Consider the following 21,890-nt stretch of genomic DNA (forward strand, 5'->3'; position numbering starts at 1 on the left):
AAGAAACTTTGGAAAATCTCAGCCATGGCAAGTTTTAGTGTTTTGCACCAAACAGTGTGCTTTTCTTACCAAATAACTCAGAGAAGACAAAGATATAGCTCACTTCTCAAACCTTTTGCTTCCCTCAGAAACTCTGAGATACTGGATTGCCTCTAGCCCCAGGAGGGTGGGTGGGTGGGTGGGCTGCCTGGGCTGGCACTGTCTGCAGGAGGGCCCTGGGTAGCTGGAACTGATGACAAAGCTACCTGCCAAAAGACGAGTGGCATCAATGTTTTGCTGTGCAACACTCTTGATCCTTCTGTAGGAGTGCTTTTTCTGGCAAATCTCTTCCATCCAAAAATCTCCGGCCACTTCTGGCAGATAGTGAGAGATCCCACATACTAATGAGTTGTGCGTGAACTGAATTGTGCTTGCTGAGCTCTCTGGAGAACGTTCTACATGCTCATTGCATTAAAGAGGGTGAATGTGCAGAGGGAAAACATCCTACACATCTGCCAAGATGGATAATTGAGCTTTACATCCTTCAGTCAGTTTCTCTTGTATTTCTGATCTCAGTTTGGCTCTTTGTTCAAGCACCTTGTGTTTCTCCATCTCCAGTGCCCAGGGTGCTACACAGAATTGTATTGAATAGCCACCTGCAGACCAGAGATGTGTTGTGTGGGTGGTGGGAACTCCTAGCTGATATCTGCAGCTTTGTCAACTACTTATGGGTGGTGGTGTAAGGGGGGAGTGTTAAGGTCCGTTTAATTGAATGTATCACTAGCTGATAATTTAGCAGTATTTTAGATAAACATTAGCATGCCTGTGAAAAATCAATGACTCATTCTCTATTAAATGCCTGCCTTGAAGCCTTAGAGCACCCAAAGGACAGGGCAAGTAGGAGAAATGAGTAGTCTCTGCTCTCAGCGACTTGTGGGAAGACAAAACAGGGTGCTGTTTTGTGTTTTTTTTTTTGGTTGTTTTTTTTTTTTTTTTCTTCTCCATCCTTTAGTGAGGCTTATTGCAAGCGAAACCTTGAAAAATTAGGAGGTTTCCCTCAACTATGAGTGAGAATAGGAACTTTATTCTAAAGTCTCAATTCAATCCTGCCTTTAGGACTCTTCTTTGGAGCATGGGATGCTGTGGTGCTTTGCTCTTGCTGCTTTGTGCAGCAAACCAAAAAAAAAAAGTGCCCTCCCCACCACCTTTGATAAGGTGGGCAAGCTTTTTTCATGCCTCAATATGAGCCCTGGTATTTGGACACCACAGTGTTTTTTTATTGGTCTCTTGTTTCCATGTGGTGCTAACATCATTACAATTCTTAGTCTTTAGTTTTATTTCAGCCAGTTTTACAGTGCTTGCTATGCTTGAAATAGGAAAGTACTCCTCCTAATGTTTTACTCTCCTTGAATGGATCTCTTATACCTCCAGGACCTTTATTGAAGCTATGCTTAGAAATAGCTGTGAGAAGCTAGATGTCTTGTGGCAGGCACTTCTTTCAGCAGAAATCGATTATATGACTCAGTTACAACCCTGAGATGGATTATCTTAGTACTTATATACAGGCATGGTATCTTTGGATTTTCAGCTTGCTGACATTAACAGCCAGGTAAAACCTGGCTGGCGGCTCAAAGAAATATTTAGAAGTGATCTTTAATATTAAATGTATTTAGATTGGTTTTTAATGGTGGTGAATAGAAATACCATTCTTCTGCCAAACAAGTATACAGATGGAGGATGCTTATGGAAGTTGAATACAGTTTTTCTAGTCTGGCTCTTCCTGGGAGGACTGAAGTTGCTGGAAATAATTTTGCTCTAAAAATCAGGTGAAAACTATCACTGCAGGCTCTTAGGATGTTGGCTGTGAGGATGGAGACAACTTAAGACCTTCTTGTCTCTCTCTTGTGTAGCTTTTTCCCATTCCATTAGCTCCAAAAGACCATACTGGCATGACTATGCTGTATTACAGAAATGATCCAGGTAAAAATATCTTTCTAGAAAGGGAAAGACAGAGTTATTTTTAATCTGACTTAACCTTCAGCATTATTTTTTGTACAAAATGTGGATATTTCTTAGAAATTAGCCACTGAGGAAATAAAAAACTACAAGAATCTTCTTCACAAAGTGAAGTGTGCATGGGAGAGGACACTTTGCCGTAAGTCTTGGACTTGAAGGATTGAAAGCTGCAGATGTGATCTGTATTGGAGCAAACACCAAGACAACACTGCTGTAAATGTGAATGTAGAAGGTTACAGGCAAGAGGTTAATTATGCTACCCTTAGAGCTTGTTTAAAAAAAAAAATCCATTAAAAAGGATTTTGACAGCAAATGAGTTTTTATTAAATGGAGGTTATTCTGCAGAATGCTGCCCCTTCCCCTTCATTATTTTAATAAAATGGGGGAAAGAAGGGCTGGGGAGAGGGAGATGGGGAAGACCACCACACATTCAACTTCTTGCCCAGAGACTCTGATCCGGCACTTGCAGAAATATCAATCAGTTATAAGAAGAGTTGGGGCAGAAGAGGCTGTAGTTCATGTATTTTGAGTGTAGCTGAAGAGTCCAGTCCATGTAGGAACGTGAATCAGAGGGTTATGAAGGATCCAAAATGCACTTCCCATGAGACACAGAGGGAAAGAGCTGGACTGCAGTTTCCTAGACAAAAGCTGTCAGGCTTTTGTGCAATTATTCTGTCCTGGAGTCTAGTTTTCCAAGGTAGAGCTGTCAGTTCTCTGCTACAGCTGAAGAGGCAGGAAATGTGTTGACCCAACCATAGCACAGGCCTCACCTGCATGCCCAAAGGCTGTCTCCACATCAGCTCTAAGGGTAAGTGGGCTCCCATCTCTTTTTTTGTTTGTTTAAGCTCTGTTTGCTTCATGTGTCTTTCCAGTCATACTTATGCTCAGGGCTAAAACTAGTAAATACGAATATAAGCCAATAGCTGGGGTGCGTGTTCCCATGTGAGGGAATGTGCTCCTGCTCTGAATATCTGTGACACTGGCAGCATTCACGTGCTGCTTGCTTGCCATGGGGAGAGCAAAATGTGTAGGGTGTGCCCAGAGCAGCAGAGAGCTGCAGCCAGCACCTCGGAGGTGGTTGTGTTTCTCTGCTGCTAGGCATGGGCAAAAGAACAAAAGCACATCATTTTAGGTTGCATTTATGGTGACAAAAGACAGCTCAGATGTTTGGTCTGGTGTAATTTCCAACTCAGTTTGGCCTGCAGCCACATACAGCTGAGAGAGATGTGATGGAGAGGGACTGTTTATTTCCTGGCAGGATTAGCAAAATGCTGCTCAGCACTAGAGATGTGCCTATCCCAAGGTATGTATTAGTGTCCATTGAATGATTGCTGAGGATGCCTTTATCCCTCTGCAAGGCTCAGCTGACAGCAGTCAGGCTTACATCCTCTGAATCTTCCCTTTATTCATTTGCTCCCTCTCTCCAAGACCAGCTCTCCTTGACAAGGGAAGACTGGAGCCTTCCTGTCTGTCCCAAATCAGTTTGTACTGATGGGATCTGGAACATGAAAAGAGTTTCTATATTGCAAATGATGCAAAGTGTGTGCTCATTAGTAACGTTCCCTTTTTTTCCCCCCAAATGTGTTGCTTGGAAAGATGCTGGGATGTGAATGGTGAAAGCACTTTTACTTTGCATGGGAGGACTGTGCATGCAGTAAGCAAGCACTTGAATATTTCATGAAGGGTTCATCTCCTAATGGCAGGAGTGTTTCCAAACCTGAGGCTATCACGGGGTGGCAGTGTTGGTGAGAACTAGCAGAATTATAACCCTCCCTACCACCTCTCCCTTCTTCCACCCCCCTGCTCACTGCCAAACAGGGAATCATCAGAAATGAAGGCAGGAGTCTCACAAAAGCTGATGTGGGAGGCAGAAATAAAGCTGCTTCAGGAACACAGCTCACACAACTTTGTGTCTGCTGTGAGCTCTCTCCTGGTGGGCTGTGGTTAAACAGTAATAGACCTATGCCAACCTCACATCTTCCAGGGAATGTGCCATATAACAGTCTTTCGTTGGCATTCAGATCAAGAATTTACATTTAACCAAAAACGTGATTTCATATGTGATTCTGCTGTTCCCATATCTGTTAGAAGATAGTTATTATGGAACTTGGTTGATATGGATTTAGAAGTGTTATTGAGCCTGATATTTGCATCTCTATGTGTGGGTTGAATGATCTGTGCCCTTGTGTTGAGAAGGGCTACTGACTGCATGCCGGGGCTGTCTGACATCTGTCCTGCCTGTGCCAGCCCCCAGAGAGTGTGGTTCAGATCCTTCAAGTAGGGAGATGTGATTAGGCCATAATTCTTGGGTACTGGAGTTTCTATTCAATACTGGGGTGACTTGTGTTCTACTTACTGATTTGTACTCCTTTCCTGGTTACCAGTTTTTAAGATTTGGAGACAGACTGTGAGAGGGTTCCTTTCTGCTTTTTGTTGCTTCTCACTGCTTGAAGCCATCCCAGGTCCTTCCTGGTGGCTGTTTGTGAGCACTTCTCTATCAGCCTGGGTCTGCTTCCTCTTCTTCCTGCAGCTGGAGGCATCTAATTTCACCTCTTTCCTCCAGCAGCATTGTGGTAGTGGAAGAGCAGTGATGAATGCTGCTCTTGCTATGTGCAGGGAACTCTTCTGGTGACCAGAAAGAGAGTAAGCGAACTGCTCCAGGGAAACAGCTGTTTGGCATGGCATGGATGTTCTCCAGAATCACGCAGCAGAGAGATGTAATGCTTCATTTGATGGTCTCTCAGATGGACTTGCAATTTTCAAGTAGTTCAAGCATTTCAGGATGGGGGGAGCCAAAGCCTTGATTGCCTAAATTAAGATATCAAATAACTCATCTAGCTCTTGTATGTTTACCTGGATCCAGGAGATGTGAGGAAAAAGCTGGAAGTCCAACCCAGAGGTCTACTTTGTTTATAGAGTAGCAGCTCGTGGATCTTGTTTTGTGACTCAACTTTGTTTTATTCTAGACAAATCCCCAAGTCTCTGCTTCTCTTCTTTTCAGCCACATAAGCCATGTGTAATACTTTTGAGATAAAAGACGCACCAGGAAAAAAACACCTCACTACATGCTAGGTCACCCTGAAATCCATCCCAATCCTGCATGGGAAAGCTATGTGAGCTTTTCTCTTCTACACCATAAAGTTCAACAAACTAGGTGCTAGGCTTGGAAAATGTGTGGGGGGCGAAGTTAGAGCAGGTGTTAGGGGCCACTTTTTATTTGGTGAGTGAGGCAGCACTTTCTCCTTAGGAACCCAATATCAACTCACCTGAATGTGGATGTGCACCTTGGGATTTCCCAAATGCCAGAACTTTTGTCAAGTTTATAACATAAGTAGTATAAATTGCAAGCTAGTGCACAGCTGTCTGCTGGAGCAGTAACTTTTAGTCTGAGATGCTTTTGAAACATTTTTTGGGACAGACAGGCTGAGTCATCAGTTGATGTATCGAGAAAACTTGTGCAAAGCATATGTATGTTCTCTTGCTAAACATGCTGCAAATTACAGAAAATGCTTTTGTCTGCAAGTATAAACTTCGTATATGTTGCTTTACTGCGTAGTGAGGGGGTGAAAAAAGCTCATTACCAGACTTGGGTAAGCACCAAACAACAGCACGGCTCACTCTTTACTATGACATGGAGAAAAAAGAACATTCCTTCCTCAAAATCTCTGCGAACTGAGCTGAGACACTGAATGGGTACAGACAGACAAGGCTGTAGGTGCTTGTTGCAGTCTTCTGTGACCCTGTCTAGGTGATGGAGCATGGAGAAAGAGCAATTCTTTGGCACACACATAGCTTTGGTGGTGTGGGAGGGAGCATGGTGGAGGACTTAAGGTTTAGTGAGACACAGAAGAGCTGGTGATCTCGTTCTAAACTTACCCCTTTACATTTTTGCTCTTAAAATTGATATGATGATCCTTTTCTCTTGCCCATCTTTTACCTGCCTTTATTTTAAATGTTTAATGTCAAAAAGACCTCATATATTAATTTCCACTTAGCATAATGGAGCATGCATCACAGTTGCATTTCTCATTGGTGCTGGAAATTCCAGGAGTGTATTGCTTGTGGAGCCTTTTTTGATTCTATATCATTATAGAAAAAATCAATGAAGCAATAATTAAGACCTTAAAAGAAATGTAGGCTAGTACCTTAATCTTATATCAATTTGCTTTTATTTCATAATAGCATAAAAATTTATCTGTCAAGAGCATTATTAGCTAGTTCAGATTTTGGCCATCTAGATATAATATTTAAGAAAGAGTGCAATGCAATTATTTATTTCACATTCAGCCTGAAACAAGCTTTATTAAGGGAGAGGACTTGAAGACACGGTTTGTATTAAATGAGGGAAAAAAAGGCCCTAGCTACAAAAGAAATCTGCTTCTAAAGTTCTCTTGCCACTGTGGAAATCTAAAGAACATGTACTATTGGTATGCATTTTTGCTCAGGAATGTTATAAATATTTGAGCAAGATCAAACAGAACAGCAAAGGAGCACTGTTTTAGATGTGGAACTTTTTAGAAAAAGAAAACAGATCCATATCCAGCGAATATGGACTGGCGTCAAGCACAGCTCAGTGCTGGTGGTATTTAGTCTGGGATGTTCTGTTAAGCTGCATTATGAAAACATGCTTTTGAATACAGAAATCCATTAGGTAACTTCTTCCCTGTAGATGACCCCCCATATCCTGTCTTCTGGTTTGGGGAGGCATGGGCATTCACGAGGAATGGAAGCCAGAGGACAGGGCTTCTCATAAGCAGCACAGCCCTTATCCAAGGCTGTTCAGTCAAGTGATCTGACAGGAAAACTTCTGAGAGCTGAGCTTGGTAGTGTGGAGGAGAGGCGGTAGTTTGCCAAGTGAATTTTACTGTCTGGATCTAACTGACACTCAATACCTGGAATCACAAGACATTCATTTGTCTTTTTTTCTTAGTTAGGCTTTGTCTTAGCAGAGCAATTATCACTGAGAGGGGGAGGCTGCTTATTGAAAGGCCAGGAGGCTATCGTAGAGAAAGCAAGGCCGTGCCTCATGCTGACACAGGAACAGTGAGCATCTCAGGGTCCTATTGGCTCACGTTAACACAGTTTGGCCCTACAAAGTAAGCACCTTGCATCCTGTCAAAACTTGGACATGAGTCAACAGGGACATCTGTGGGGACTCTGCTGCATGCATGGCCATGTCAGTACATCAAACCTAAGCTGGAATAGCGTTATAGCAGAGCACCCTCCAGGAATTGGCACCTTCCAGTGAACATTTTGGCCATGTCTTGGTGTTTGTGCTGCCATTAGTTGGGTACGGCTGCAGTGTTGCACCAGGCCCTGCCAGTGACGATAGCTGCAGCCAGGCTGCCTGCCCCTCTCTGTCCTGGCAGTTTCTGTGGTCTTTTGTTGCTTTGTCAAGACAAACTTTCTGCCTTTTCCTGCTCCTTCCTGCCTGTTTTAGCTTTGCAAACTTCATGTTAAAGCTTTGACGTTTTCTTTCACTGACTTATGGCCAGAGTAGCAATTAATCCAGTGGGAGATAGGAGCAATGCTATTTTTTATTCAGGCTGCTGATGGAATAGCGCAGAGCAGGTTATGAGCCTAGATGGACTGAAAATACCATTCTTTGACAGAAGGCACCACCCAGCTGCTTGCTTACATCAGAGGAGCTCACTGTGGTTTGTGAAGATTACTAACACATAGCAAAATCAGCGGTCAGGACTGACGTGTGGAAAGGTATTTGGGCACTTCATTTCTGCTGATTGCTTGTAGGGGGCCACCTTTAAAACCCAGGCCTAAATTCCCCGTCAGGGCTCGAGGCCCTGGCTGTGATGGCTAACTTTTGGATGTCCTGTTGCCTAGCAACATCAGCAGCTGAGGCAGGTACCTGAGCTCTTATTCCCATTTACTCCATACCCAGTTTAGGAAAAGAATCAGAAAATTAACAGTGAAGGCCAGGAAAAGAACAGAAGAGTGGCTGTGCTGGACCAAAGTCACATCATGCTGCCTCTGGCAGCAAGTGCTCAGGAGAAAGGGCCCCTGTGTGCTTGCTGGCCCTTAGCCATCAGTGATGTCTTCATCTTTAACAGCCCAGGATGGATTTCCCTCCCGTGAAACTGTCTAGTGGCTTTTTGAACTCTGCATCTTTCTGATGTCTGCAGCTCCAGGGGCAGGGCATTATGCAGCTTAATTTTAAGCTGTGTTGAGAACTGCTTCTGTCTGTTTGCCTCTGAGCCTAATGCTGGTGAGGTCCCTTTGATGCCCTTCGGCTCTGAGATTGGGAGTGGTGGTGAGCAGTGCTTGCCTTCTGTGCTCCTTGTTGTTGGGCAGAGCGTGTGGTCTGAAGCAAAGCACATCGCCCTTCTTAGTGCTTCCTGCCACTTCACTGCCCTTGGGAAGGCCAGGGCTTTACTCTAGGTTGCAAAGAAACACCAGTCTCTCTTCAGAAGTCAACAAGTCAAATGTGGAGTGAGGGTCAGTAAGAACAAAAGCACTTTTCTTCTGGATGTGTGGATGCGTTGATAGAAGCAGTCCTACCTCTTCAAATAGGCCTGGGTTTGGAACGTGTCCAGGAGGTGCTCACCTTTGCTTTCTTTACGTCTCTTGCTGAAGACAAGTTTAGACCTGGTTCTTCAAAGTATCATGAAGGTAATGGGCCTTTTAAAATTAGTTTTCTTACTGGCTTCTAGTGAATTTATCCCCATCTGTGCAGAATTACCTTTCAATTGTCCAAGTCCTACATTACCTGTGGTCTCAGGGAGGTCTGGGCACCAGCGTTTTATTTTGCTTAGGTTACTGTGCCTGCACACCTGGGTGGTATCAGAATGGAGAAAACATCAGAGGTTCACAACAGACAGACAAACAATCGTCTCTTCATTTAGGTTATGATTTAACAGTGGAGAAGCTCTGGACTTTAGGACTGCCATTTGGCAAGACTGAACCCAGCTGGTCAAACCACAGATAGTGATGATTGTATTGATGTTTTCCAGAAGCTGAACTTTCACCTGTGTTGATCTTTGCATACCTGTTTGATTCATCAGTGTATTTAGTGACTTTTGTCAGAGTTGATGAATTTCTGGTGTGGATAAAGTATTACAGGAAAAGAGCCACAATAGTAAGGAAAGAAAGGGATTGACTTCCAGTGGACAGTTATCTGGCTCCCTCCTCATCCCCTGTGGCTATACCTTAATGCCTGCTGTCTTATGGGGATTGCTTTGGTGGCTAACAGTGTGAAAAGCAAGTGAAATGTTTCATATGTTAGGAAACATTCCTGATATTCCCTGAACTCAGAGGGTCTCTGTCAGTTCTCTGGTGTCTAATAAGAAGGCGGTACTATTTTGGGGTCTTTCTTCTATATTCAGCCATGTCATGATTGAAACTGTAGGTGTCTTAGTGCCTTTTTTTGAGACCTCTTAATCCTGTGACAAGTTGGCCAAGGGGCTCAAAGCTTTTTTGAGATTTATGTATGTATTCATGCTGCCAGGTGGCATCTGCTGTGTAAGTTTAATTCTGATTGGAAGGCAAAAATGGCAGTGGAGGCTGAGAAAAAGATTGAATGATAGGGCTTAAATTTGAAATATGAAAATCAAAATCACTGCTGGGGTGCAGAAGACTTTGCTGTCAAAAGCATATGCTTTGGGACCATGTCAAGAGAAAAAATGGCACTTTTGTGAATCCCTGCCTCGTGTTAACTAATCCAGTCTCATAGGTGAATTGAACTTCTTTACAGGCTATGCTTTAGGAATAACAAAAACTCTGAGACTGGAGAAGGAATGGCACAGGACCCTAGCTTGTTCACAGCCAGAAAGTTCAGGTGTGTCCCCCTCCACTGTGTGCCATCTGGCATATTTACTAATATTTGCTAATTTACTAACATTTACTAATAACCTTCATTGCTATGTTGTCAGTGTCACACTGTTGGAAAAGCAGAGGATTAGAAAAATCAGCTGTGCTGTTGCCTGGTTCTGCATTTCTTTATTACAACCAATATGCTACAGTCTCTATAAGTAATAGAAAGCTTCCTGTTAGCTTCAAAAGGCAGAGGATTGCATTTAGTGATTAATACAATACTCTACACATAGATCCCTTCCGGGAGCTGGGGGTGGTGTAGGGGGGAGAGATGTATTAATTCACCTGTTATCTTGCCTGAGCATGGGAGGATCTGAGCTTAAATTCGGTTTTCAAAAGCTAAGAATATTGTTTTCCCAAAAATCTGCTCAGCATCTGACCTGAGCTTCCAACCATAGCTTAGGGCTGGAGTTGTGTAACACTCTGGGGACTGCTCTATATGGTTCATGTAATACCACAGCCATGTAAAGCTTCCTCCTGGAATCTGCCAGACAAAAATGCCATGCTTTTTCGTAGTAACTTCCTGTGGTATAAATGATGGTTTGTGTATTTGAAAAGTAGTTTTAGAAGGCTGCTGTCTCCAGCTCAGCTTCGGGGTGCTGGGATCAGAGTTGTTTTTAAAATTTATAGTCCACTTTGACTTCACTACGCTTCTGGAATGGCCTTTCTGGCATCACTCTACATGGGAATGACAGAAATTAAACATCCTTTTGTTTCCCCCCACAGATTTCAAATGCTTTAGAACTACTGACTGCAGCACAGCCCGAACAGCAGGCATTTCTTCTGCGTGTTGCTCTTATGCAAGGCTTAGATTAAAGGCACAAAGAGAAGAGAGCAGCGCACACAGGTACAACGAGCAGAAGTTTACACATGCTTCTCTGCTAAGGTGGCAGGCAGTTTTGTGTCTTTAACTGGTTCCTGGTAGCAGAACCTGGTATAGAACCAACAGGGAAATATGTATATTTCATTAAATGAAAAAAAAAAAATCTCTAATTTGGATGTTTGCATTTGATTGCTATCTTGGTTAGCTCCAAACTCTTCATGTTCCTGGAATGTACGTGGAATCATCTTACTGCTAAAGCATGAAGGAAAAAGTCTCATTTCCTGTACTGTTGTTCTGCTCAGAGTCTCCTGAGAAAGTCAGTACTGGTGGTACCAAGGGCATGTCAGGTGTGACTTGAAGGAGCAGCAGCTCCTGGAGCAGGCCAAAGCACTGGCAGTGGGAGTGTAGGTGGATTCAAGGGAGGGGAAGGGAGAGATTTCTGGAGTACCCAGGAGACCTGACAGGCCACAGATCTACTCTTGGGTCTTCTGGATCCTCTTTGTTCACCTGTGCTAGCTCTGAGTCATGTGGATTCATGGTCTGGCACTGCAGGCCTTGAATCCACATGACTTTTGGCAATTGCATGCAATTACCATCCCCTGGGGCTATGTGATCTGGGTTATCACTCAGGGCTGTCTGTATGGCTTGAGAAGCAGGGAAGGGTGATGTTACTGGCAGAAGTACGTGAAGGATGGGACCTCTGGGTGAAGAGAAACAGCAGAGAGATTTCTTCTGTGAGATGCCCCAGTCCTGTCATCTCCTGTGTGTTGGACTCCTGTCTTCTCTTTGTGCATATTGCTTGCCCAAGCTGGCAGACAGGACCACAGCTCCATTTGCTGTGATGTGCTTGTTCAGTAGTTTTCTTCAGCCACCTGAAAAGCCCTTCAGCAAACCTTGGGGGTATGTGCTGCTGTCTGAAGAGGCTGCCCTATTTCTATAAGCCCTACATAGAAAGTGGGTTGCTGAAGGACATTTCTTGCTCTCAGTTATCTACGCAAGACTAATCCAGAAAAGGATGGTTTTGTTGAGACTCTAGTATTTCTGAGGGAAGGGGTACATATTCATGTGTGAGGAGTAAAAAAAGAAACATTATCACGTTCTGATGGAGTCACGTCCCCATTTAACATAATGACAGACACCCACTGACTTCACAGGGGTCAAGCTTTCAGTACCCTGTATGCGGGGGATCTGTCAGTAACGTTATCCTTGTTATAGCAATAGCTGAACTCCTGTTAACATAACAAGCTACGGGGATCTGCCAGTTAGCAGCTCTGTCACTTGTTCTCTCTAATTTGGATGTTTGCATTTGATTGCTATCTTGGTTAGCTCCAAACTCTTCATGTTCCTGGAATGTACATTGAATCATCTTACTGCTAAAGCATGAAGGAAGACTTTTCTCAGGCTGGTCAACTGAAGTCCAATGTCCTTGTCTTGGGTCTCATCTCACAGGAAGATGATTTTGTGTCTGCTGCCTTAACTCTCCCCAAGATCCTACATGTACAGAGCCACCTCTGAGTCTACTTTTGCACTCCAATGCTTCCTGAGCTTGGCTTTGTTTTACAGGTAAACCTCCTGGCCTCTAGTCTATTAAAGAGAAGTAAAGACAGGCAGATGAATTAATAGCATGACCCTTGGGGAAGAATGATTGTGATGGCAATGGCAGTGTAACACTGACTTCATTCCTGAAGAATCAAAACTCTAGAGTTGGAAAGACCTGCTGGACAACAAACCTTGGTCAAACCATTCTCTGCAGAAGTCTGTCCAACCTCTTCAGGCAAACCCTCTAATGGGGAAGATGTCACCTGTGCACAGGTGCTGTATTAACGTGAAGCTCTTTGGAGCTTGGCTGGTTCAGTCCTTCTGGGACCTTCTTTGTGCTTGGTCTCATGCTGACAAAAAGCTTCTCTCTGGGTTTTCAGTAGGAACTAATTCATCCTTCAAATAACTAGATAGTAAAGTGTGCTTGAGGCATTGCATACACTGTAGAAATGTTAATTCCTTCAGCAGTGGCTGTCTGCATCTGGATGTGTTTGGCTGAAGGTTCAGTGTCAGCACTGGAAACAATAAAATCTTTTATGTTTGTGTTCTCAGATACCTGATTGTTGCATTTCTTTCCCAATCTATTTGCAACATGACAGCTGATTCCCTGGGACAATTTGCATCTGTCTTCTATTTGTCTCACTTGCTGGTCCATGTCTTGATAAATTTCCAGCTGATGCAATGCATTTTGATGCATTTTGAGATGCAAAGCTTTTTTTTTTTTTTTTTTTTTTTAACTTCTTCCCTGCTTGTAGGGAATCTCTTGACTAAATATTTCTGGCACCACAAGCTTGAAGGGGACTGGATCTTCATATTCTCTGTCCTTCTCCAACTTCTGACATTGGTAAAATTCTCCTCATTGTACAACTTCAGAGAATTGCCAATGAAAAAGTAGTGATCTGAGCCTGAAATAACATTTTGGAAAGTGGTGTTTTTCTTCAGTTACTAATATACATATTAGTTGTTTATGTTGTAACTGCTGTTCTACTCTACAAATCCTTTTAAACCTGGAAAAATTGGAAGCTTTTCAGACAGTGCTTTTAGGATCTTGTACAGGGCAAGTTTTTTGTCTCTTATTTTCTTACTTCTGCATTTTCCATAATGCTATTTTAATTGACTTTGTATGCATGGCAATACCCCATTGCCATCTCCAGCTTTGCCAAACGTGTTATGCAAGTGTTGCAAAGGTTTCTCACCTTTTGTTGAAGTTTCAGGTTTGTTGTCTGCAGAACATGCAGACATGACTAGATACAAAAAACAGGGAGTGACTTTAATTGAAACATGACCTGTCTAAGCCCGGGGGGCTGATTTTACACTCTCCACTCTAAAATCGAAAACAGACATAGGCGCCTTGCTTCCAGAGAGCAATCCAGATATTTTTACACTCTGGAGATACCTTCACGGTATTGTCATCTGTGCGTGTGTAATATTGGGGTTTCTTTTTTTGTTTGCCTGGTTTTCTTTCTGCTTATCCTTTGTGTTGTTTCCATGAGTACAAATTATAAATACTGGGGAAAATCACATAGCAGTATTTTAGGCAGAATAGAACTGAAATTTGGGAGCATCTGGATTTTTCTCTTATCGAGAGGAAATCAAAGGCTGAGCTTATAGTTGTAGCTTCAGGTTGATGTGTGGGTAATGCATGAAGAAGGGATTGTTTATGAAAATTTCAGAAGGCTAGCCTTCCCCACTGGAGGCTGAGAAATCTAATTTAAAAATGGAAAATCGTTTGAGTTGTAAGTATTTCTTATAGCTTACGGGTGAGAAATAGGAAGTTAGCCATGGATTACTGGCTTTAACCCCCCAATCTTTAAAGTCTAAAGCAAAGCAGAGACCTAATGTTGGTGTGACATAGAATACATGGGAAAAGGATGTTACCATTGACATGGCTAATGTTTGTTAATATATGTCTGAGTTATTAATTAGGGAATAGAAGAAAAGAGACTATGAAGTGATAAGTCTGGAATGCAGATAAATTTTACAATGGACAAGTGTTTTTAAACTAGTCCATTTTAATAGATAAAGGACCGTGGTAATGTACACACTATTGTGAAATGTTTTTATTGTAGAATATTGCCATAATTCATCAAATATAATGCAATGCTATTGTGATGCTAACTAGTGCACTTATCTTTACCAATTAACTATTCAATATTTGTCAGATTATATGCATAATACATAGTTAATAAGAATACACAAAAATGAAAAAGGGCTTTTGGGACTGTTTGTAAAGATGATGTGGCATCTTGCCTGCTACTAATCTTGTTTCTAACACACTGTGGATTAGGTTGAACCTAGTTTAAACAAAATTCTTGTGGCGGTGATTAGCTCAGTCTGTTTGGTTTTATGTTAACACACTTCTCTATTACAGCTTTGGTCCCTCCTAACAGTCAAAGGGTTATCAGTCTGAGAAATAAGCTAATAAACTGAAGAAATAATTAGAAGTTACTAATCAGATAGATGACAGGATCATGTCCTTTGATACTAAGGATGCCAAAGAGCTTGTCTATTTCTTCCAGTTAGATTGTTTAGTCTAATAATAAACAAAACAAAACCCTGTGAGCCTTGTTCTTTCATCCATAGACAGTCTTTGCTATAGCAACACTTGTGTCATGATGTAAAGCTTGACTAAGGAGATACTAAACACAAGCCCAACAGAATAATAGTGGGTTATTAAAAATTATATGTATAAACCATATATTTTTTTTTTCTGGGTCGTGACAACTCCCTTCAAAAACTAAGCCATTGAAGGTCATCATTCTTAGAACACAGGTCTGGTATTGGGTGGCAAGGAAGAGAATATAGAGTGATTGAGTAAATGTGAGCTGCTAGAATAACAGCTAAATACATTTGCATTTGTACTGGATGTGAGTACGCCAAGGTCATATGGAGACATGAGTTGGAGGGTGCTATAGGAAACTTCAGAAACAGCACAACCATCAGAGGAGATGATGTGAAGATTCATGGTCTCTTTTACTGTAAGGAGAGATTCAAGTGCAAAATGGGTGGGAAAGCTCTAAACAGTGCCAAAGAAGTAATGCCTTTTTTTTTTTCCTTTGGTAAATGGAGGTACTATATTGGTCTTTGAAATGGGATGTTGGACACTTGCTTGTATTCAGGTTGCAAGTCCTTGCCAGCAAGGCAATGGCCAGAAGAAGGGCTAGTGTGGAAAAAGCATTCACCAATGGAGGAATGAGGCACTATTGCTTTTTGGATGTCTGCTGAAGGAGAGGTGACATGGTGCTGAGAGTTGTCTTTGCTTTGATAGTAGACTATAAGCTAGACCAACGTGGCAGGGGATGGGGTGGAAGGAACCACAAGCAACCACCACCGTCCCCCCTCCACAACTGTGGGACAAGAGTCCAAAAACATTGTTTGCAGAATTAGAGGATAGAACAATAACACCTAGCTACCAAATCCCCCAGAGTAATCTTGGTCTTTAGGTGCAGTTCAGAGGAGGGGAGTGTAAGTCAGCCATTAAGAAAAGAACATAAGAACATTTAGTCCTTCACAACTGCCATTAAAATATAAGGAGTTATGTTCCACGTGAGTTTGGAAAGCTTCAAGTGCTGATAGATGTACAGTCATATGATGATAGATATTTACATACCGAACTCTGCCTGCTTACAGTCTTTAAGTTGTGCTTTGCTCTCTGTGTAGTGGGAAATCCCTCATTACAGAACCACTTTTCAAAACCTTCCATCGTTAAAGTAATTCCCTGCTCACTTCTGAAGTGTTCTATAATGGTTGTAAAGAAGAGAAAATATTTTAAGAAAGATTTTTTTCTTACTAACTCAAAAGACTTTGAGTTGAGTATTGTGATTCCTGCTTTGGCTTAATTTTGCTAATCCTGTTTCAGACTGGGTATAATGGGCTTGCTTTATGCCTTATCTGTGTAGATTCAGGAAGCAATCTGGCTCAAGACTCAGTCTTTTGTTTTACAAGAAGTTCAGTTATTGGATTTCATAAGTCTCACGGTCTACTTATAAAGTATGGGAAATGGAATTTCTAATTTTTTTGATCACTACTGCTTTATGGAAAATGATTATATGTCAATGGATTTCATACAGTTCATCACAATGTCTCACTATACCAGGTTTTCAAATAATAGTGAAGATAATAACAGATATTTCAGATATCTTCAGGTATCCGAAGATACCAGGTTTTCAAATAACAGTGAAGATCCTAAAATGCTACAGCAGGTTCAGAGCAATGTATCTTCTCTTTTGGGGATGGTGACCTCTAGTCATCATTAAGAGTTGATGGAGAGAGACAGGATCCTCTGAGGCTAAATAAGAACACCTGAATAAAGTTTCTAGACTGAATCTTCCTCTCTAGGAGAAACTATTTCTTTTTACTGACTACGCAGGAATCTTGGGACACTTGTCTCCCTTTGTTAACATGAGCCTTTAAATAACTGCTGAAGACGTTATAACCTTTTTCTCTTAATGAGTTGCATTAGTGTAATTTAAATCTCATTAAGTTAATTGTACTCTGTTACAGACTTCACACCTCTGAAAATATGTTTAGAAAACATGAGGGATGTTTAACGCAGTAATGTGCTATACAAAGTTCTCAGTTAACATTTGGGTAAATTTTCCTCACAGTTGTGCTTCTACCTGGAATAGCTAGGCAAACTGAAAGGATATTCCACATAAAGTATCAGTAATTATTATGAAGCAATTGTCTTTTTCTATTTAATATATCAGTATACTTCCTAAATATCCAATGCTTTAAGCGATGGATCTATGAGCATTTGATCTTTCCATACCCTGAATTAAAATATATGTTTGAGCTTTGCCATCTATACCTGCCATTTAAAGTAGAAGACAAAGTACTCTTGTTTCTGGGATCCCTCCCAGGTGTGTTGGGATAAATGCTGTTGCCTTTCTGCAAAGGAGTGCCTACCATATCCTCTTAAGGTTTCATTTATTTGAGAGGTCTTCCAAAAGGGAGGCAAAACAACCCCCCTGCCCAACCTCGGGAAAATCTTGGCTACTGTTTGAGGCTATAAGACAGAAATAGCAGCATCTGCTCTCCTGTGTTAGCTTGCTGACACACTTGTGTTACTGCAAAAGCTTCTCAAAGTTTTGTTTCCCCAAAGAAACGTCAGGTTCCAGCCTTGAGTGAATGTCTGCTTGCAAAGATAGGCTTTGCTTGCTGCAGGTGCTTAGAACAGACACAGGACCTATTTCTGATGCTGGGGAAGAAAGGCTCACAAAGTTGTGGGGCCCTTTGGAGACTCTTGCCAGCAACATGTTGTTCTGGCAAGGCAAACCCAACCAGCTCTGCTGTGCTTTGGGGGGAGAAAAAGCAGTCTCTCGGATCCTATTTCTTGGAGGTTTTGGTAGGACAAGAACTTATTTCTGGACCCTTTCAAAAGGTGTGGTTCTGAATGGGGAAGTACTGGAAGGTTGCCAGGCACAGACTACCCAGTGAGTGAGTAGGAGTCCTCCTTCACCTTTGATTTCCAGCACCTATCTGTGGCCTGGTCCACGGGCACCACCACATAAAGTAGCACAGTCTCAGCTTGGCAGTGGGTAGATTTCAGGCTAAGGAGAAGCAAAAATAAGAATGTATCTTTAGATCCTGATTATTAACAGGAAGCCTTAATTTTTTTTTTTCTTTTTTCTTTTTTTTTTTTCTGCCTAAGCTATCACTTTGCCACATTCCAGCTATCTCCCACATTGCTATTAAAACCTCCATGAGCGTTCATGGGGATCTCAAATATTAACAAAAGAAGATGCATCTTCCTTTCTTTCCTCTGTGAACTGTAGTTGCTCAGCTTCCCAGACTTGATTCTTGGTCAACTTCACAAATCTTCCTTGGGCCTGTACCCTACAGGGTTGGTGAAGTCTGTGATGGATGGAAGTGATGAGTTACGGTGAAAGCTTTGTTATGCAAGAGAGAACTGTGAGAAGCCTGTACTAAGTAGTAAAACTTGTGATAAAAATAAGTAAGGGATGGAAAAGGAGAGGAAAAAAAGGTTGCTGCAGCAACAACAGCTGTGCAGGTGTTAAACATACTGATTATAATTTTGAACTCCCTGGAGAAAGGATTTGGTAATGGCTTTTTGCTGACAAAGTGTTTTAGAAGGACAGCTGAAGCATTGCATGTTTGGGTATGCAGTAGTATTACTTGTCTTTTCAAAGTTGCTTTCAAAGGAAAGCTGCTGTCAGTCATAATGCAGCCAACACTACTTTCATCTTTAAGGTTCCCTCTATTCCAAAAAGAAGGATTTGTTGTTGTTCTTCTCTAAAATAAGATATTTCTTGAATTATGGTGGGAGGAAGAGGAGAAAATAAGCTATCAACAGTGTTAGTTAGCTTACTTGGTGTAATACCAGAAAGCATCAACAATGAACTCCAACAAAGGAAAAAGCAAAGAGGAGAATCACCATCAGTAGAACTCCCCAACTGGAGTGCAGGTCTGAGGAGAAACACCCTAAAAAGAGAGGAGAAACATCAAAGCAGTCCTGAGCTGGGAAAACTGCAGGCAAATAGCAAACAGGAAATTTGCACAGAACATTAAGAACTTGCCAGGAGGTGAGGCAAGCAACGCATTGAGGGGCTTGTGGTGTGTGTTTGTTTGTTTGTTTTTCTTCTCTTGGTGTTTTGTCAAAGAGATCTTCAAACAGGAGAAAAATGGCATTGGTCAATTCAGGGGAGAACAGACTCACAAAAGAACATTCTTTGTGAACTCTGAGAAAACGCTGAAGGTAAAAAAAAAAAAAAAAAAAAAAAAGGCATTGAAATGTTTCTTACGATTCAGTCTGGCATATCTTTGAGGAGCTGTAACATTTCCCCCAAGGAGGTAGAACTTGGTATGCAGATTCCTGTTATCTTTTGACTCCCTGGTATCTACCGAACAACAACTGAGCCATTTGTCTCTTTGCTGTTCTTCTAACCTTACAACTCACAGGTTCTTGGCTGCAGGAGGACTTTGGTATTTAACCTGCATACTGTTGTACAGAAGTCAGAAATCAGAATGGACATGCAAGCCACTAAGTTCAGAAGGCTTCAGCCTCAATTTTGATTTCCCTTATGCTTTCTTCTGCAATCCCAGAACACAGACCTATGTCCAAGAGGGTGGCAGTTTGAGACATGTCCTGTTGACTTCTGAGTGTCACTTATTCAGCATACTGAAGTGTGAATTCTTGTGCAATGTGTAACAAAGTAGTGCGATTTTTACTCTTTGAACAAAATGTCTAGTTTTCACATGCTGGAGACCTTGATATAATGCCTGTGTCCTTTTGGGTTCTGGCCTCAAAATGCTAGGACTCTGCAATGTTTGAGTTCAGCTAGGATGTTTAAGGCTTTTGAAATTGTGACTAGGATTCACTCTGAAAAAATCCTCTGCATTTTTCTCCCAGAGAAAAGTTCTAAAGATAAATGTATCTTTTAGAAAAGATACCTGATCTTGACTGAACTATTTCAAAAGAATAGAGGGTAGCACCTGGCACACTTCATCGTGGGCTATGATTTAACATGCCTCACACTTTGCTCTTTTCTCTTTCCCTGAATATATTTGAACATCAGCTTCCAGTCTCTGACTCTTGTTATGCTGCTTTGTTCCAGTCCTGAACTAAACTGTATCTGAAATCTTGTCCCCAGTTATGTTGCGACAGGTAAGGGGTGCCAGTCTTCTAAAGCAGACGCTACGTAATGTGGTAAAATACAATGAGCAGCCATTATTAAAAAGAGATGTACGTATGCATCCCACTGTCTGACTTGAACATCCAGATGATAAAAGGAAGCAGCACAATGAGGATGCCATTTTGTTCATCCATTCCCGTACTTCAATAATCTGCGAACTTGAAAGGCATAAATATGCGATGAAATCTTTATTTTTTTTTCAGTTCTTTTTATATCACAATGCATGATAAGAAAAGAGACTCTAGATGAGGTATTTTAATATTGGCCCTTTTTCAATTGTTGACAACTGAAAAACATACAGCAACAATAAGCTGTACAACCTGACCATGAGGCAGCTTCTAAATAATTACTAGGCACAAGCTTGTCAATGCTTTAATAAAACGTTATTAAAGGTAGGGGAATAAAATCAAAAAGAGCTGTTTATCAGCTTGCTTTTGTATCTGGAACAAGTTGGAGCAGACGGGTAAGAGGTTTCTACAGAATGTGAGGAAAATGCTACAGCTAATTCATTGGGTGGATTGACCTTTGGTACTATTGTTTCAGCAGCATTTTGCAAATTTTTCCCTTCTTCAGTGTGTCTCCTTTACCCAATTACAAAGGCAAAAAGGGGGAGGCTTGCATAAAAAATAACTGGAAGTTGCTTTCTGGTGGGACTTAAACCTCAAAACTTCGAAATAACAGCTTTTTGCAAATGTAACTCCTCACATCTTCCCCCCAAAAATAAGGAAAAAAATATAGGCTAGACCTTTGACTACAAGAGCCCAAGTTAAATGTATATGGAAACAAAGAAAGTTCACCAGGAGGGCCAGGAAATATTAAGGCAAAATTCAGTGGTGTTTTGAAAATATCTTATTTGTTTTGAAAGATCTTATTCAGGTTTGGAAATCCAAAGCACATTTAATATATCTGAACATATAATTCAAGCAATTCAAAATTGAAGTAAAGGAAAAAGTAGGCAGCATGTCTTGTATGAGGGGAATTTGAGAGGTGAGACTTAGTCTGGAGAAGAGAAGGCTCAAAAGGAACTTATCAATGTATATGAATGCTTTATAGGGTGGTGTAGAGAAGATGGAGCTACACTCTTCTCATGGGTGGCAAAAGGCTATGGGCACAAATGGGCAGAAAATTCCACTTAAACAAGTGAAAATACTTTATTTTATTATCTAATTTTACCATGAAAGCGGTCAAAGAGTGAAACAGGTTTCCCACAGAGGTTGTAAAGTCTCCATACTTGGAGCTGCTCAAAACCCAGCTGGCCACAGTCCTGAACAACCTGCTCTCACTGCCCTTGCTGTGAGCAGACATTGGACATGGCCATCTCCAGCTGTGCCTTCCAGCCTCAGCCATTCTGCTGTCAGAAGCCTTCCCAGCCCAGGCAGGGCCAGTCCACTGTGTGTGACCGGTACCAGCCAGGTGGAGTGGCATGAGCCTGAGCACGCACAGATAACTGCCATAGATATGATGTTAAGCATCATTTTCTGCCAGACTTTTGGATCTGCTCTTTAACCAGCACATCTGGGCCCCACCTCCCAGCACACCAGTATGTTCCATCTAGTGCTTTATGAAGGTCTTATCTAAAACCAGCAAAAGTCAATGTGTTACTTCCCACTGACTTTTGCAGACAGGGCTTCAGTTCCTAATCTAGCTTTGTTCTCTGCTGGTGGCAAAGGTGGATCATTAAAGAGAAGGCATTTTCCTGGCTAGTGGCAAAGGATGTAATGCTGCCACCTGGGCTACCCTAGAGCAGGATTGGGTGCGAACTGCTGTAGGACCTAAATCTCCCCAGTACTGGGGTAGCTGGTGGTGTTGCTTGGGGTGCACATTAATCCCCATCCAGAGTGGCTTGTCTGCAAAAACTACTGCTGTGCTGTCATGGAAAGCTTCCCCACTGCATGTGCATGCATGCACGCACATTCCTGCCAGCCCATCATCTCTGACTGGCAGCTATTTTTAAAAAGCTGCCTTCTGTTTTGTCTCCTGCTTTCCTGCTCATGTGAATCTCTTGCTGATGCCATCTCTCCCTTTCATACTTTCATAGTCAGGAAGATTTT

This window comes from Aythya marila (genome assembly GCF_965140915.1).
Source record: "Aythya marila genome assembly, chromosome: 5".
Classification (NCBI taxonomy): Eukaryota; Metazoa; Chordata; class Aves; order Anseriformes; family Anatidae; genus Aythya; species Aythya marila.